General features: G+C 39.1%; 1 pseudogene; it reads right to left on the reverse strand.

Moving 5' to 3' along the window:
* Window positions 1-14,357: 14,357 nt before the first annotated feature.
* On the reverse strand, window positions 14,358-15,923 carry LOC104850942 (annotated as a pseudogene).
* Between the last annotated feature and the right edge of the window lie 4,105 nt (window positions 15,924-20,028).

Raw genomic sequence — 20,028 nt, forward strand, 5'->3', positions numbered from 1 at the left:
AGTGTCAGCGGTGGCCATCTTAAATCCTGGTATCCGCGTCCCTCGCCCGCGTCCCGGCTCCCGGGACACGAGGCTGGGTGCCCGCCTCAAACATGGCCGCGCCGCTGGCAACCGGTTTTGTAGTCACATGGCCCACGGTCTACCTCTGCGTGCTCAGGTCTCTCACAGCCTTCGGAAAGGACTCCCTGTCAGGGAGATTCGCGGGTAGGGCTTAACCTGCAAAAACTTCTCGCAGAAGCAAAGCACCCTCCTAGGAAACAGCAGGGGAGAATCGAACGCGAACGCGTGGCAGCAGCAGTATGTGTTAAATTCCTGTCCGCTGCCTTTGGGAGTCCCTTGCTGAGTCTCGTGGTCCCAAATGTTCTTGAAGTTCGGAGACACTTAAAGCGGCACACTTAATATGGAGGTTTCCAAGGTTCACTTTAAACTTTGTGAACCATACATTAGGCGGGTGAAGGCTGGACATCGGTATTTTTTGCATGATTCTAGGTGACTCAGATGTGTGCGTGTGTGTGTGTGTGTGTGTGTGTGTGTGTGTGTGTGTGTATACACATATATATTGTTTTGTACTTTTTGGGTCATTTGTCACACTAATTGTCAGACTACCTTACTTTCCTCAAAAGTATGCAGGTGATGAAACATGCCTTTAGGCCATAGGAAAAGGATTGGAAGGTACCCTAAATCCTGGTTCCAGCTGTGGACCGGTTAGTATAGCTAAAGGGTTAAGAAATGTGTAATCTCAGGTTAAGGGAGGAGGATCAAGAGTTGGGGGCCAATCTGGACTATATAACCAGACTGTCTCAAGAACAGAGAAGAGGGAGCCGGGGATTTAGCTCAGTGGCCCCGTGATTGCCTCGAAAACGCCACATCTTGAGGTCATTTCCCGCTTTAAAAAAAAAAAAAGTAAAATAAATTGATTGTGAACCACTAGTAAGACGGGGAAATTAATACCAACTTTGGAAAGATCGGGAAGGAGCAAAAACATCAGTAAATGCCTACTGCCCCAAACGGCTGCTCTTTATTCCTTCTTTATTCTCTAACACCATGTGATACTGAAATGTGGCTGATGGGACTGAAGTACCTAAATTATAATTAATGTATATTTAAATTTTAAAAGTGAAGCAACTGGATTTTCTTGTTAAGAGCTTACAAAACAGTCCCCCAAAGCGAATCTTAACAAGCAAAATTTTTCTGACCATCTGTCCTTTCTCTTTCTATCCCCAACAATTCAAGCCATAGAAACTAGAATTTATCTTCCCCAAGGTAGCTCCCAGAAACTAGAGACACCTTTTTCCTGAAGCAAATTAGAAAACCTAAAAACAATCTTAACCCACCTTTCTGCCTTGGAGCTGGCCATAAAGAAATTTTCTGCTGTAAGTGGTGGCCCACACCTATAATCCTAGCTATTCAAGAGGCTGAGGTAGGTAAAGCACAAGGCCAGCCTAGGCAATTTAGGGAAACTTTGTCTCATAATAAAATAAATGTGTAAGGTTAGTGATTTAGCTCAATGGTAGAGCACTTGCCTAGAATGTGAGGCCCTGGGTTCAATCTATACTCCAAAGGGAAAAAAAACTTTTTCTCCTCTGACCTGCCTTTTCTCATAGTATAATATCCTAAGACCCCCCATTCATAAGGGGTCCTGGCCTATACTGGGAAGGAAGAAATGCTGCACAGAAAGGACAAGGAGACTGAATAGACAGGCCTTGCTGGATTTCCCACTACCTCTATTAGCATTAAATAATATTGTTTTTATTCAATCATTTCTACACAGTGTAATTCATACTTAATTGAACATAAGAATTAAAATGGACAGCCAAGTCTTTGGGTCTTCATTCTGAAGGCTCCTATTTCACCTAAACCTATGATCAGATAAATTTATTATGCTTTCCTCTTACTAATCTATCATCTTTTGTTACAGGAGTTTTGGCCATGACCATTAAAGAAGGCAGGAAAAGGATTTCTGCATTTCCTCACCTACATTCCATTAAAACAGTGTTAACTGTTTTAGTTGCACTACATTTTTTGTTGTTGTTTTTTTTTTTGTTGTTGTTGTTGTTGTTTTTGTATCAGGGATCATACTCAGGTCCTTATGCTTGCAAGGCAGGGGCCAGAACCATTGAGCTAAATCCCCAGCCCAAAGATTTCACTGAGATTCTGTTATAGGAACAGAACCAGTTTTTGGTTTTGTTTTTGTTTTTTTGGTACCAGGGATTGAACTCCTGTCCTTGCACTTGCAAGGCAGGTTGGCAGCACCACTGATCTAAATTCCCAGCCCTGTTGTTTGGTTTCGTTGGTTGGTTGTTGTGTTGGGGACTGAACCCAGAGTGTCACACATGCTGAACAGGAACCCCTCACCCAGGCTATATCCCAGCCATATTTCACATTTTAACCACTGAAAATTTAGCATGCACAATACACTGTATGCGTAAAATACATGCCAGAATTTTCAAGGCATAGAATATGTATCAGTATGATATTAATGTTGAAAAGATAATATACTACTGTCAGTGTTAGCTAAAATATATTATTGAGATTAATTTAAACTTCGTTTTAACTTTCTAAATGTGGCTACTAGAAATTTTAAAATTATACACATCTTGTTTTTCTACTGGACAGTGCTGTTCTCCATGCACTTAAATTAGTCTCTTCTTACCTATCATGTCTATGATAGCATAATTATGTTCACAAATTCAAATAAGTAGAAATACCTATCTTATTAAAAAGAGGGAGACAAAGGGATTTGTTCCAATTAATGTCTCTAGATGAATTTTATTAATTGCTTGAAGAAGTGATTATTTCTATAGCTCATATGTACTAAGAGGCTCTAAGAAACCTTTATCATATAATAAAGGAGGATGGTAGTTTTGTTATATCAGTATTACTTAATTCTTTGAACTCCTTCAGAGATATATGCCAAAAATTCGATTATGATTTATTATAAAAAACTGTTATTTCCACTCCCTTCTCTTCCTTTCTCCCCATCCTCCTACTCTTCTTCTTCTTCCCCTTTCCTTCCTCTGATGGAGTGATAAGATCATTCACATTTAAAGTGATTTTTGCTATAGTTCTATTAACATCTAGGATATTAATAACTTAAAATACTCATCCTTATTTTGTTTCATTTCTCCCTTTTTCTGGGTTCTCTTGATTTTAATTGAGCATTTTGTATAATTTCATTCTATCCACCCTTTTACAACATCAATTATATCTTTAAAATACTTTAGTGGTTACCCTAGAGTTATATATAAATTTTTTTAAATGACTGGTTTCTCCCTGTCCCAGCAAAATTTTGCCTCAAGTGTATCTGTTCTACCAGGTGACAAATTGCTTTCAGGGTAGAAGTAGCCTCAGATTTCTGCTCACTTATAAGTTTGTCCCTCTCTGAACTTAGTTCATTCATACTCCTTTTGTGCATTTAAATAAAAATGTGACTTTTTAATTTTAAAACATTCAAATTAGTAGGCAGGCATGGTAGTGCATGCCTGTGATCCCAGCACTGGAGTTGCTGAGGTGGGAGGATTGCTTCAAGTTTAAGGCCAGCCTGGACTACGCAGTGCAACCCTGTCTCAAAAGCAAACACAAAAGACACAAACTCAAATTAGTAAGGAAGCCAGTTCATACAAATCTGATTTTCATTGCTAGATATCTAAAAACATCAACTATTTCAGAAATTTCAGGTTTCTTTAGAAAATGCTATTTTTTAGCCTTAGCTTGTTCTCTGTAATTTGCCTGTTTTCTTTAAATGCCCATCTAAAATGAAGCTGCAAGTATAAATCTGATGTGTTAATTCCTTGAGTAAAAACTGTTAAAACACTGCACTGTATTTGGCATTGTGAGACCTTGACCAAATGTGCACAAGCTATGTTAGTTGTTCCTCTAGGTTAGAATCTAAATAGAATCTAAAGCAAAGATGCAGGTAGATAACAATTTGAAGTAGCAGAGACACTAATTCAAGTTTCCTCATCTTGCAGGAGATGTTAATAGATAATCCACATGGACTGAAACAAGGAATAATCCTTAAGATTTCAAAACCTCATGGTAATTTCTAGTACAGGGCACAGTATGGTGTAAAGCACTGCTTCTCAAACTTAATACGCATATATATCACTTGGGCAATCTTGTTAAAATGCAGGTTTGATTCAATAAGTGTCAGTAGCCAAGATTTTGCATTTCTTTTTGTTCTCGGGTCTCACAAACTATTTATGGTCTGTGGGGGCAGACTGGGTAGAAAGGTTATAAAGGTAGCAAGATGGACTTGATGTGGTACTCTTGCTGTACTTCCTCTTAGCTATGTGATCTCAAGTTGGTTCTTAATCTATCAGTCCTTACATTTAACCAGGACATGCTTTTCAGAGTAAAAATTAAAGCATTATTAACTCTAGTAAAGTGTCTAATAGACTCCATCACACATAATTATTACCATTATTTCATTGTTATCACACTAATTAAAATTATACCTCTAGGGGATAGAGATGTAGCTCAGTGGTAGAGCACTTGCCTAGTGTTCTAGAGGTTCTGGATTTGATCCCTTGTACCACAAAATAAATTTAACATCTCTGGGAAGATGACACTAAAGCAAATAGGAACTTGGCCTTGTACAAAATCAAATGTGCTATTGTTTATGCTTAACATAACTGTGAAAAAATTATTTTGATATTTAGTATTAAGATTCAAAAAGGGGAGGTACTTGGGGTATAGCTCAGTGGTAGATTGCTTATCTAGAATGTGGGAGGCCCTCGATTAAATCTCTAGCACTGCAAAAAAATAAATATTTGAAGCCCTAGTTTTGCTACGAAAACAGCTAAACTTTACTCTTTAGTTACTTTTAAAGAAATATATTAAGGTCTATGTCATTGAGGGACAATATGGGTCGGCAATATTCAAATATTTCATCAGCAGCCAGGTGTGGTAGTACACACCACTAATCTCAGCACTAGAAAAGTTGAGGCAAGCGAATTGCCAAAAGTTCAAGGTCAACCTGGGTTACATTGTGAGGTTAAGGCCAGGCTGGACTGCAAACCAGACCCTGTCTCAAAAAAAAAAAATAAAATAAAATAAAAAAATAAATCAGCCAGGTAGGAATTAAAAAGATACACTTTTCCAGATAAAGGCATTTCTTTTGATTCATAGAAACTTCCTTTCCTCGGCCATTTATTCTATTTTTCCTAATCTTTTCCTGTACCCCCTTCCACTTAGTCTCAGAATACACACACACACACACACACACACACACACACACACACACACACACACACAGAGTAGTTACTAGATAATACTTACTACTTTTGATCAATTTCCTAAGCATTTTACTCAAAGGCTTACCTTATCCCCTTTAGGGGAAAGCAGTCAATTCAAATCTTTAACCTTCAATAACCTACTCACAATTTAAACACTTGAATCAAAAAAAGTGGGTCAGGACAGTGGTAACAAACCCCCGTAATCCCAGCATCCTGAGAAGGCAGAAGATCACAAATTCAAATTTAAGCTCAGCCCAGGCAACTTGACTCGACCTTGCCTCAAAATTTTAAAAATGTAAAAGAGCTAGGAAAAAAGAGTGTGCTGAGATGTAGCTCAGGGGATCAGTCCACAGTACCACAAAAAAAAGTATGTCAGAATAATTTTTAAAAATATTCTACCTGCCTTATCTAATCTTGGGTTTTTAGAAAACAGATAGCTAAACCCAAATAGCTAAACTCGCCTAGAAAGCATAACAAATATGTGGACCCACCTACTTATCTTTTCAACAGATGCTTCAGAGCCCAAAATAATGGCAATGTTCTCTTCAAGCAGGACTAGTTTGTTGTTAAGGGTGCAATAAAAAAAGCACTCTCAAACATTATTAGTGGGAGTATAAATTAGTATGTTTCTAGAAAGCTTTTGGCACTATGTATCAGAAATTTCATCTTTCAGGCAACTATCGTTAAAAAAAAAACAGGCTATGAACAAAGATTTGTACATCTAGTTACTTCAACATTAACAATACCAAAAAACGTATCATGTCCCAAAATCCAGGAGTAATAGTTAAATGAATTATAGAAGACAGTTATGAAGCCATTATAAAATGTTTCAGTAGGTATTTGGTGAAAGATATAGGACAATACTCATGATATATTAAACCACAAAAAATTTTAAGGGCTAGGAATGTAGCTCAGTGGTACAGAAAAAGGAAAACAATGCACTCCCCCAACCCAGACAAGGTCTGACTATGTAGTTAGGCAGACTGGCCTTGAACTCACTTTGTAGCCCAGGCAGGCCTCAAACTTTTAGTGTTCCTCCTGCCTCGGCCACCCAAGTGCTGGGATTACAGGCATGCACCCCCATATCTGGCTCTATACACTGGTTTTATAGACATATCATTTTTGTAATACTAAATCTTATCTTTTTCAAATGATTTTAAAAAGCAAAACATTCGTTCCCTTTAACAACAAAAACTTGTTATTTGTAAAATCACAACCATCAAAACTAACATTTTTAGAAGAGCTGGATTTTATACCTATCTCATCTTTTCACATGTAAAGAATGTGGGGGGGTTCTGATGATTTAACCCAGGCCTTTAATATCCCCATTCCCCCACCCCCGCTAGACAGTATCTAAATTGCCTACAATGGGCTCAAACTTGCCTCCCAGAATGCTGAGATTATGGGCATACGATACCACTTCTAGCTTGTAAAGATTCTTAAAGATAGAAATAACAAAAATAAAATATCTTTATGATTGTCTTGGTTCATTTTAAATTATAACTTCACAAAATTAAGAAGTGTAAATATCACTTTAGAGCTCTGCCTAGGAGCCCAGCTGTCATTACATGAATGTGGAATGTTTTCCCTGCAAGATACTTAAAAATACATCCCTCATTTAATATTGATAAAGTAATATTTTTAAAGCCATCTATATCACATTCCAAAAAGAGAAGCTTCGTAAAACTTGTCTTTCTAAAATAAGTAGTTTGTGAAGAGTGTAAAGCTCTGGAGCCTAAGGATGTGAAGACAAGAATCCTAATCCTGGAACTACCAATAATTTTATGACAATAATTTTATCATAATTTTTCCACAAATCACTACTTCTTTACCATCAGTTTCCTTATTTGAAACACAAAGGAGTTTGTCCTAGCTGACATTTCAGATCAATTTCAGTTATTAGATAATAAAAGAAAAATTCCCTTGCATCTTAATTCAAGTTGGGTTGTTTTTAAAGAACTGATCAATTTTAACTCGTTTTAATTATGGACAAGGTTATTCAGACAAACAGTGCTAAATGCATTAATGCTCTTCCCCAGAAAATATGAGATTTATCGTTTCCTTTTACTATCTGCATATTCTTATGGAATATTTCATTTAAATATCACATATTCCAACACAATACAGTCTTTAAATGAAACCTGACAATTTATTTCCCTGGAGAATCTGAAGAATAAAATAACATTTGGTTGATTGAACTTTATTTAGTAAGAATTTTTTAGCAAAACTCCCTCCCTAGCACACCCACACAAGTGCTTCTTTATTTTCAGCAACTATAAATCTCTAAAGCTCAAAAGCTCCAATCCAAAGGTACAGGGCAGTAGTGCTTCCCAATTATTCATGCTGAAAGAAAATATTTTTTAACTATTAATATCACACGGATTTCATAATGGAAAGGACAAAAATGTAGAAAGAACATCACCAACAAAAGTAAAAGCTCTTCCCAAAGGATTGTTGGTAACCTTAAGTAATAAAATTGTTGTAATGCTTTTCCTTATTTTTATCATTTCACCCTAGACCTAATCTATGATACCTTGCAAATAAGCTTTTAGGAATCATTAATTCATCAAATATTTATTGAGCATCTACTTACTGGACACTAGATATTCAGCAAAGATCAGTAACATGGCGCTGTCCCTGCAGAACTTACACACTAAGGGGATACAGACAAATGAACAATCAAGTAACATATAAGAACATCAAGTGATAAAACATGTTAGGCAGAAAATTAAAAACAGGAGATTGGTATCAAGAAAACCTCCTTTACATGGGTAGTCAGAGAAGTTCTCTGTGCCGAGAGAAATGAGTGACAATATTAATAGCCAAGTGGACGAAGGGCATTTCAGACAAAATAGCCCTAAAATGAGAACCAGACTGACCCGGACCTGCAAAGTGAAAAAAGGAAAGGTTGGGAGGAAGAGCAGTATGTGGCCAGTGTAAAGAACATTTTGTTAGATTCCATGATCCTAGGAAGTTCTGATTTTTTTTTTTACAAGCATAACAGGAAGCCACTGTAGCCAAGTTTTAAACAGAATGACATGATATTTTGTTTAAAAGATCACACTGGCTATCATGTGGAGAATAAACAGAGGAGCATGAAAGCACAAAGTCCAAATTAGAAACCTACCACTGCAATCCAAGTAGCAGTCATAGTATTTTGAACCACAAAGATAGTGATGGACAAGGAGAGATGGATGGATCGAGGAGACACTTGGGAGGTAGACTGATAAGATGTACAGGCAGACTGCAAGAGGCGCACTAAGGAAAAGCAAGGGATCATGAATAACTTCTGCATGCCTGGCCTGAATGAGACCTTTGCGGCAAAGAGGCCATCCTCTAAATAGGATAGATTTTAGGATGGAGTATACCATCTACCCTGGCACCGAGAAATTTAGTGATGTCTACACACCTGTGCTGACCATCCTTGGACCCTCAGTCATAAACATTCCGTATGGCCACAGCCCCTTCCCAAAACCCTGTATAAACTTAGTTTTCTCTCCCAGCTAGCTGCTGAAATCTGCCCCCAATTTCAGTCTCTGTTCACACCCAGACAGGAATAAAGCTTTTTTTCACACAAAGCCTCTGTCCAAGTGGCCTCTCACACACCTTTCACTTGTGGAACTTGAGAAAGTAGACAAATGAAGCTTCTGTTTACTGAGATAAAGAGAGAATACAGGAGGAGCAACTTAAAAGAGAAGTTGTAGGGCTGGGGATTTAGCTCAGTGGTGCCTCAGGAGCAAGATCCTGAGTTCGATCCCCAGTACACAAAAAAAGAAGAGCAGTTCTAGAAGAGGTAAGGAATGAAGATACAGATGTTTTTCTTTCCACCTTACTGCACAGTGCCTGTTTTCTTTTGACAGACTGAAAGGGCATGTCAAGAATTTTATACATAGTTTTATGTGGATAATACCCTAAGAGGGAAACATTCTACCATGCCATTGGTTGCAGCCAAAGGTAGGTATATAAATAATACATAAAATTTTGAGGGCTTATATATCATGTGTCAGATGCCACAGTATATAGCTCTAGGGGGGTATTGGGGTTTGAACCCAGAGATCCTGCACAGAGCTAAATCATCTATTTTTTGTCTTTTGAGACAGTCTTACTCAGCTACCTGGGGTAGGCTCAGACTTGTGATCTTCCTGCCTCAGCCTCCCAGAGGGCTGGGAATACAGGCATTTACCACTATGCTGGCTACCCATGCTATCTATTTACAAGTACCATCCAACTTGAATTTACAGTAACCCTGCCAGGATATACTTTACAGAGGTAAACTAACGTGTCAGCAGCAGCACACTTTACAGAGCAGAAATCCACACTAGTAGTCTGCCTCCCAGGACTAGGGCTAACAACATGGCCCAATGCAGCATTGACAGAATAAAGCCAAGATACTCTGACACATCTAAGAATTTATAGATACCCAAGTTTCACACACTACGATTTCACTCAGAAGGTGTAGTGATCCACTCACAGCCTTCTGAATAGCTAGAGCCCTATAATTTCAGAACTTGCTTCTTAGTCCTCATTTTTTTTTTAAAGAGAGTCTGTTGTTCAGACTGGCCTTGAACTCACTGTGTGACCCAGGCTGGCCTGGAACTCATAGCAATCCTCTTGCCTCAGCCCACTTAATGCAGAGATTATAGGTATGTGCCACCATATCTGGCTCAGACCTCATTTTTTTTTTTTTCCAGTACTGGGGATCTAACTCAGGACCTTGTGCTTGTGATGCAGGCAAGGAGCCACTGAGCTAAATCTCCGTCCCCCAGACCTCACTTTTAAAAATTTCAACCATCTTCAACTATAATTTCATTTCTGTTAAAATCACAAAAGAGAATGTTGACAAATAAAAGGCCTTTATTAAAAAAAATTGTACAAGAACTTAGGAGCACATAATAGCAAATTTACTATCAAGCTAAGGCCCCATCCTGGCCAGGTACAGTGGTGCATACCTGTAATCCCAGCATTTAGGGAGGCTCAGGCAAGAGGATCTCAGGTTCAGATTCAGCCTGTGTACCCAAGTAAGACTCTATCTAAAAAAAAAAAAAATACAAAATTTTTTAAAGGGTCGGGGACAAAGCTCAGTGGAAGAGTACCCATGGGTTGGATCTCTAGGACTGCCAAAAACAAAGCAAAACTAAACCCATTCCAGCCATTCAGCTTATGATTTACGTAAAATTATTAACTACTTCATACCAAGTTTTGTTTTTTGTTTTTGAGACAGGGTCTCGCAAAGCTGTCCAGGCTGGCCTCAAACTGGAGGTAATCCTCCTGCCTCAGCATCTCAAGCGCCAGAATTAGAGACAATGCGCTACCACACCTGGCCCAAAATTTTTTGAGATCGAAGTAGAAAATACCAATGTTCACACAAGGTTGTTTTGGGGTAGGGGGGAATCTTTTGTCTAATTCCTAGTGCTTACATATTTCTACACAGAAGCAAAAAAATGTAATTATGTTCTCAGAAAAAGCAGGGACGGTGGGGAGCTGTTTGAGATACTGAGGATTGAATTCAACGCATAACACAGAGCTACATCCACCCTTTTTTTTTTTAAAAGACAGGCTCCCAGTAAATCAGAGTTGCCCGGAAGCTAGGTCAGAAGTTGTGATCCCCCTGCCTCAGCTTCCCAGAGAGATGGCATTAGAGGTGTGTACCACTACTTCTGGCCAGAAGGTGCAATTTTAACTGGAACATATTCTAAAAATAATCACTTCTATCTGGTTCTTTTCTAAATGATCGAACTGCTATCTAAACATTTTTCTTTTATTCAGTGTTTTTAAAGAAGGAATTTGGCGGAGGGGGAAGCACAAGAGCAGATTTCTCTCAAGTTTCAACAAAAATGTCACCACCTCATACTGACTGTATGTGGAGGGAAGGAGTAATTAAATGCAAATGTAACCTTCAGGCATTGTAAGAAGGCAGCTGCTATCACATGCCAAATAGAACATTTCTGGTAGTAGCAGGCAGCAAACTTAAGACTCATAGTATTTTTAAACCTTAAACTACTTCTTCAAAAACACAGTACTCAGTATTCTACAGAAAAATAATATATTTAAACCAAAAATAGATCGAGTTCCCAATGTGGAGGGTAGGGAAGCACTATTAAAAGTAATCATCCAGGGGCCCTGAGGGCTGGGGGTGTGCTCTGTAGTGAGCACTTGTCTAGCACATGTGGGGCTCTGGTTTCCATGCCCTGCATCCCAAATGAAAAGTAATAACAATCATCATCATCTCTCAAAAGGAAGTAACAATTGAAAGCATGGCTACATGATTGTCCCACTTTTCAAAACATGTAATCATAATGGTGGCAGATTAAAAAGTGGCCATCATTTCAGCCAGACATGGCAGCACATACCTATACTCCCAGTTTCTTGGAAACCCTGGAAGCAGTACCACAAGTTTAAGACTAGCCTGGGAAACTTTCCCTCAAAATTAAATTTTTTAAATAAAGAGCTTCAGGGCTGGAGATTTAGCTCAGTGGTGCTACCACCTTCCTCACAAGCACAAGGTCCTGTGTTTGATCCCTAGTACTGGAAAAGAAATAAATGGGGGGAGGCAGATGCAGCTCAGTACACAGGCCCTGTTTAATCCTTAGTCACATGAAAAAAAGTTATAACTTCTTGAAGGCAAGGGCTTTGTCCTCTCCCCCTAATTCTGGGCCAGCATGGGATCCCTCTGACTAATAACATACAGGAATGTGGTTGTGCCAAATTCCAGCCCCACCTTTCTGAGCACTCTCTCCGCCTTGGTCTCTGGGGACTTCAAGTGAGCAGTCTATCTGCGGGGCTGAAGAGGCCACAGGAGAAGAATCCCAAAGTACCTGAGAGTGGGAGGAGCCCGCTGAGCCAAGCCTGCCCGTCACCCTCATCACACCACTAGCTAAAGACAGGTTGGGTCTCCCAGGTTCCTCCAAGGGATCCTACTCAGCACCTTAAGCAACAGAATAAAAGGCCAAGCTATGCCTGAACTCCTGACCCACAAAATCATCATGCAATCTAAAAAGAGTTATTTCAAGTCACTAAATTGTGGGACAGAAAACCAAATTGTAAAACATACACTTTATACTGCAACACTGTATCTTTTGAGACAGTCTCACTCTGTAGCCCAGGCTGGCCTCAAATTCACAGCTATCCTCCTGCCTCAGCCTCCCAAGTGCTGGAATTATAGACCTGTGCCTGGCACAACTCAGTATTTTATACGTATCTCTAACTAAAACAGTGCTTCAGAAAGCAAGTTGTATCCAGGCGTGGTGGCACATGCCTGTAATCCCAGCACTCAGGAGGCTGAGGCAGGAGGATCGCTGTGAGTTAGAGACCAGCCTGGGCTACATAGTGAGTTCCAGGTCAGTCTCTACAACACAGTGAGACCCTGTCTCAAAAAAAAAAGAAAGCAAGTTGTACAAATTGAAAAACATTTGTCTATACTACTTACTTAACAACTGATATATACAAGTCTAGATAGAAACCTTAATAAAACCACATGTTCTGATTCCTGATCCAAAAGCTTTTTTCCTTACACCATAGGAATTATATAGTTTATAATCAGAAGTTCTAAGGAACTCACATCCATACCTCAAAGACAAGTGGAAAGCTGAAAAATTACATAGAGGTCAAGAAATAAGGAATAGCTAAAAGAAATTGAAACTTAAATTTTTTTTCTTGTGTTTTTAACTTCTTGTTCAAAGAAATATGTTCTTTCCCAGTCCTTCTTGTTTATCAATCACTGTGAAACTGAAGTTTCAAAATAGTACCCATTTAATAAAATGCTGCAATCCTATCCTTAAAAATGAGCATTTCATCATTTCTTTACAAGTTACTTTTTAAAAAATGTGGTCTGGGAATTTAGCTCAGTGGTGCCACCACCTGCCTCACAAGTGCAAGGTCCCGAGTTCAATCCCCAGTACAAAAAAAAAAAAAAAAAAATTATAGTATGGGAGCTGGATGAAGGTGATCCAAGACTAACTGTTGCCATAGATCATTTCCCACACACACACCTTTTCTTTTTCTTGGTACTGAGGATCCAACTCAGGCCCTTCACATTTAGCTTCATCTCCAACCCTTTTTTTATTTTGAAATAGGATCTTGCTAAGTCTCCATTATGGCTTGTGTTTAAGATATCCCCCCAAAGCCTCATGTAGTCATAGGTTGGTTTTTTTCAGAAGCGGCTGGATCTAGAGCGTGTGATGCTGTTATTGATTCATGGTGCAGTGCTAGGCTCAAGGGCACTAAGATTAAGTGTGTGAGTGCTACCCACCCTAAGTAGTCCGGATAAGATAAAAGGAGCATAAAGATGCTGTTAAGGTCCCCCTGTTGCTTTTGCTGCCTTCTGCTCTCCATAAACTCTTTCTCTCCTGCAAGGCACATCTGCCATGCTACCCTGCTTTGGAGTCAGCCAATTATGGACCGAAACCTCTGCAAACTGTGAGCTAGATAAACCTTTCTTTCTTTAACTTTGGGTATCAGGTATTTTGCCTCAGCAACAAGAGAAAAGTAACTTAAGTCACTGTGTTGTTCAGGCTGGGGTTGAATATACGATCTTCCTGCTTCAGCCTGAGTAGTGGGATGTCAGACATGCACCACCATGCTCAGCCCCTGTGGGTCATTTCTTTTCTTCTTAAGTTCACAAGTTTATTATGAAAAACACTGCGGTGTTCTTGTACAGAGACAATGTCTTACAGGAAGGGGGAAAACATTTCTGTTCAGAACAACTCACCAGGTTCTGACAATAACAAACAACAACATGGGGCTGAGATCTGAGAAGGGAATAAACAGACAAATTACACAATTAAACAGTATCCCTGAAAATAAATAAAACCACTTCAAATCTCACAAGTAGAGGGGAGGCTTGGTACTTATTTTTTAAAATGTTCATTAAGTGCCAATGATTGTTTGCTGCTATCTTTATCTACAGCCACGCTGCGTAAAGCCATAGCTAAATGGAAGTCAAATTGTATTCTTGAGGTAGTAAATGTTTATATCTTATTATCTGCAGTCTCTCAGAGAAAGCAAAAAGTTACTACAAAGAGCGCTATGCCAGAAACTGGTTTCTTGACCAACAGTGTCACTTCAGCACGCAGTGACCTAGTTCAGTCTAAAGTGGTCATGGCTATTGATGACAAGGGGCTTTGCATTTTATATGGCACAACTTTTGGTCCATGCGAAGACAAGTTTTTTGAATGGGAACAATTTTCTGACATTCTGAGTTACTGATGTTCTTCCCACTTGCATGAGGTTAATAAATGGTTCATGGCAATACTATGCAAGTTTTAAATTTCATTACAGGAAGTAGTCTGGGGTACAGTGAGTGACAGGTGGCTCATCTCTACAAGGTGCTGGATCCAACTGCAAAAAAGAATATTTTAAACTATCATCAAGTTCCAGGATTGCAGCTTGGCTGCCACAATGATAACAACAGTTTGGAGCACTGAAAATTGTTACTACATTCCAGTCATGGTACCAGTTATATATACCCTCCATCACTAGCTGGTCAGCTCTAGACACCAACCTGAGGTCACCGGCATGATTAAATGTCTAAGAAATATCCTGGCCAAAAGTGTAACCAGTTCCCCAAGGAGATACACCCCAGTCACCACAATCACCTGACCACAGCATGTCACACACTGGACCCTCATGGGGCACTTCTTGTAGGCAATCAAATGCTCTGATGTGTTCCAGTGTATCTATGGAAGGAGAGGCCACCATGTAGACAGAAGATCTGCCCATCCACCACAGCAGTGAGAGGAAGATAATCAAAAAGATGCATAAAATATTTCTAACATTTGTATTTCCCTATCTTCTTAAATACTCATCAAAGAAACCATAAACTTGTGTGATCTGTCTGCTGTCATGATTCTCCTACAAGCAAGGTAAATGTTTCAACTGAATACCCTTGGTCAATATAATCTCCCATATACTAGTAATCTGGTGACTTGCCATCAGTTTTAAACAGTTCCATGAGATCATGAAATCGCCCACGTACATCTCCACAGACAGTAACTGGACATCAAACCCCTTGCGTGTTGGAGTCTTTTGTCAGGATTTCTTTGCCTTCTCACAGAAGCTCTGGACTTGGGATTCCGATGGCTGTTTACACTCATTCAGCTGCTTAATCCACTGGTCCAGCTCCTTGGTGAACATTTTCTCATCCACAATGCCACCCCCGTGAATGGCTGCAGTACTGCCCACACCCACACACACACACCCACACACTGCCTCTGGTGTTCTGGGGTACTTCTGTGGTCCCTGGCAGTTGCTGGGCACTAACACTGGCCCACTGGCTCTCAGGGCAGTGCTCCACCACTGACCACTAGGCCTCCTCCTCTGCTCACCCTAGCTTGGGAGCTTGGCCCTATAAAAATCTCCCATGGTTTATTTCTAATGAAAAAGAATTTTCATTGCCACCATCTCAGATCTGATAGAATGGTTTTATGGGATTTTCAATTATTAACAGTATTAAAAGATTAATGGCTTCTTAGAAGATTATTAGTAATTGTTCCATGTATAACACAGGAGTATTTTTTGAATCAAATAGTCTCTTTAACTATTATTGATTGTTGTTTATACAATACCTAAACATTGCAAATAATTAAAATAAGTATTAAAATAAGACAGATTCAGGTCTACATCCTACCTTAGCAACTTGCGTGGGAGCGTCAGCACATTATCTGAACTCTCTACACTTAGCTTCCTCATCTGCATAACATGGTGGTTACCTTCATATTAATAATTACTAACACCAAACATAAAATGCAAACTGTTAGTACCAAGAAAAAACACAAAATCTCTAAAGTAAGTGGAAAGTTAATAAAAATTCGTAACTAGGGTATTTTTAACTCTAACACACATGCAAAATTGGTTTGCTCAAGGTGTTCATTAGAGAACACAACCTTCTCAAAATCCGCTGGTAAAGCACACTATTAAGTCCATTCCACAAGAGAATGGGGGTGGATGTGAATAAGAAAATTTGTGAGACAAAAGTCTAAACCAGATTACAAAACACATTGCCCCAGACTTTCTTTAAATAGTATACTTATGTAGCACATGCAAAATTTACTTTGACATCTTCTCAATTTGTATCTTCATAGTGTAATATAAACAGCAAAAAGGGTGAGTCATAATCCTGAGTGTGAAATGAGCTCTCACTACTGAGGGACTCAACCTCTCAGGATCTATTTCCTCAACTGAGGACAATTATCTAGCGGCCTTGCGAGGGCCAGTAAGAAAAAGTAAGCAGGGCCTGGTGGTACACAACCTATAATCTTAGAACCACTGGAGGCTGAGGCAGGAGGAGGAAAATTTGAGCCCAGCCTAAGCAACTTAGTGAGACCCTATCTCAAAATAAAAATGGCTTGTGGTGTAGCTCAGTGTGAGGGCCATGGGTTCAATCCCATAAAGGGGGGGGGTAGGTAAAAGAAAATTTTCTTTAAATGTTATTCTCATCTAAAAACAAAAACAGGAGATGTAAAAACAATTAATATGTATTATATACATGTACCAGCTCCCCACAATGAATATGGTGATTATGCACTGCAAATGCTTATTAACACAAAATTTTAATTTTTTGGTGGGTACCAGGGATCGAACTAGGATCCTTGAGCTTGCCAGGCAGGTGGTGGAACCACTGAGCTGAACCCCCGGGCCTAAAAAAAAAAAAAAAAAAAAAAAAAATGTTTTAAAATCAGCCAGGCATAGTGGTGCGTACCTGTAATCTCAGTACTTGGGAGGCTGAGGAAGGAGGACAGCCATGGGTTCGAGGCCAGACTAAACTACACAGTGAGACCCTGTTTCAAAAATCCAAAATAGAAACAAAACTTCCAAAGAACACTGATGTTTCATTTCCTGTTCCAGAGTATAATGGGAAGTTTAAAACTTGTGACCAAATCTCATCTTGGATACTTACTAGTTGTGTTACCCTAATAATGTACTTTAACCTCACCGCACTTCAATTCTCTCAATTGTATGACACAAATATTAAGCTCTGATTTTAAGAACTTCACCAAGCAAAAACAACCTAAAGAGTCTTAAACATGTTCAAAGAGTTTCCAAAGTCACATGAAACTGAGAAGTGACATCTGGCTAATCTTGAGATCTGCTGCTTTCACATCCAATATCATGATTTGCTGGACATCTCAACTCTAGCAGGGAACCATCCCCCCTCCCCAGGAATTCCCACTCTTGGCCATCTCCTCCCACTCCTGCTCTTCCCCCCATGCCCACCAGCATTCCCAAGCACTTTCAGTAGTATCTCAGTGGGAAAGGCTGAGAGAGCCTGCTCTGTCTGACCTGCTTCAGGAGGTAAAAGAAGCTGCACTCTGGCCAACCAGCAAGTATTTAAAGACCTCCGATATTTGACTTAACTGTCTACAAGATAGTAACAAGTCTTCTCCGGAAAGCATCAAGTTTCACATAGAACAGAGGTCAGAGATCTCTGATATGGTCTTTTTTCCCACTAATGGAAAATGTGTTCCTCTTCCATTATATTTACTGAATCCAGAGAAGGAATGTTACACAAATGGGAAAAGGAGTAAATGAAGAAAGGATTCTTGGTTTTTATGGAGAATAAAGCAAAGATTTGTGGCTAGAAATTTACATAGAGAACACCCTTAGGATATTCAGATGTCAAAAACATAGAAAAAAGTCAAACTTCTGTAGGGAAGAACCTATACACACACTGAAAAAGAACAATCTCCTTGAGTTACTTTATCAAAATGACTATTTTCAATAATAAACGTTTAGAACTATTTAATAATATAACTAAGTTTCACTGTAATATCTCAAATCTAAACAATCCAATTCTAAATATTTGTATAAGCACTGCTAAATAAAACAGACAAGGCAAAGGAGAATTCTGTCAGCATTCTTTAATATGTTTTAATGTGCTTTAACATGCTGTCCCAAGCTAAAAATGTGATAGCACTTCATCATGAGTGTGTGAGAACAGAGACAGAGCCACAATTCTAAGTCTATCACTTCTACAGCATAAGGCTCTAATCAAGCTAAGGACTAAAAATGTTAACTCAGCTCTGCTGAGAAAAAAACAATTTGAAAAGTTATTTTAGGAGGAAACTAAAGCTTCTTCAGTTATGTCCATAAACAAGCAAATGTTCAAATCTCTGATGTGGTTAACTTCAAAGGCAACACATGTGAACTGTTTATTTGTAAAGAAGATAATTTTCTAGTGTTTCAATTTGTTTAGTCAAAAACTTAGATTTTTTTTTAAGACTTTAGTTCTAGGGCTCAGGGAGTAAAACAGTTTTCCTACATGAAGCTTAAAGGAATGAGAGAAAACCTCAGACATCTGCATTTGATTCCTCTGTCTTACTCGGTTTGCCAGTGACCACTCCTGCATGAGTCAATAGAGACAAACTTCTTAAAAAGAGCAACTGTGGCATTATCCACTGGTGACACGGTACAGTATGTCACACAGCACCATATGAAATTCAGAACACTACTGCCGTCCTTGCTTTTGGAGTTCTAATTACACTCACTAATAAAGGACTTGCTAACCCAGGGTCAAGAGATTTATTGAGATAGGAGATAAGACATGGCAAAGCTGGCTGGGGAAATAAGTAGGACCTGTTAATTACAAGTACCTAGGAAAGTGCCAAATCATTCCCAGGACCCCACACATAGAACTTGTCACGGGCTCCCACAAGATGTGGATGACATATAAGCCCACTATCATGACTCTTCACAGGAGCGCACTGTGTCTCCCAGACCAGGATGTACTTTTATTTTTGCTTTTTCTCTTTTCCTCTTTTGTTCAGCCCAAGTTCACTCTGTAGAGCCAGTTTCTCCCTTTTCCCTTCACCTCTCTCACTTTTCAGATAAACTTTTGGCACTGATTTGGGGCTGTCTTTTAAATTTTTTTTCAAGGCAAAAAGGACTTGGAATACATTTAATTGATGAGCCATTTCTAAAGGAACTACCTGCCAACATTTGTTATCACTGTGACCAGTCACTGAGATCATGTTCATAAATTCACTGTAGGAAAATCCACCCTCCACCAAAAAAAGCAATTCCACTACATTAAAAGAAAAACAAAGAGGGCCAGGGATTCAACTCAGTGGTTCCACTCCCTGCCTCCCAAGCACAAGGTCCCAGGTTCGATCAGAAGCACCAAAAACAAAAACAAAAACAAAAAAAAAGAAAGAAAAGAAAAAGAACACTGATCATGGGGCTCTCATAAAATGCTACTGCTAAATTTATTTGTTCTAAGGGAGTTTTCCCCATGAACAAATACAAGATATTATCACCAGGGCCAGGGATTTAGCTCAGTGGTTCTGCTGCCTGGCCTTGCAAGCTCAAGGACCTGAGTTCAATCCCCAGTAACAAAAAAAAAAATAGAAAGAAAGAAAGAAAGAAAGAAAGAAAGAAAGAAAGAAAGAAAGAAAGAAAAATGATCATCATAGTGAAAGCCCACCAATGAGAAAGAACAGAAATGCAATCTAGAAATGTGATTCTTGCCTCTACTGCTTCTGCCGTCCTCCACTGTCTGGATGATTTTGCACAAACTCACTATATAAACAAGAAAAACAAAAGGTCAAAGAACCATAAAATATTTTATGGTAAGGTTCTATCAACTCTCATTAAAACATAAGAATTACACCTAACACACAAATCTGCTTTGCACTACTGAGAACTACAAATGTAACTTTAAAACACTTTTAAAGAGGGCTGGGGATGTAGTTCAGTGGCACCAAAACAGCCACAAGGTCCTGCATTCGATCCCCAGTACCAGAAAAAAAAAAGAACACTTTTAAAGAGTTAAGAATTAATTCAACAAAAACACAGAGCC

Source organism: Fukomys damarensis, unplaced genomic scaffold, assembly GCF_012274545.1.
Source record: "Fukomys damarensis isolate Sample0158 unplaced genomic scaffold, DMR_v1.0_HiC HiC_scaffold_20, whole genome shotgun sequence".
Classification (NCBI taxonomy): Eukaryota; Metazoa; Chordata; class Mammalia; order Rodentia; family Bathyergidae; genus Fukomys; species Fukomys damarensis.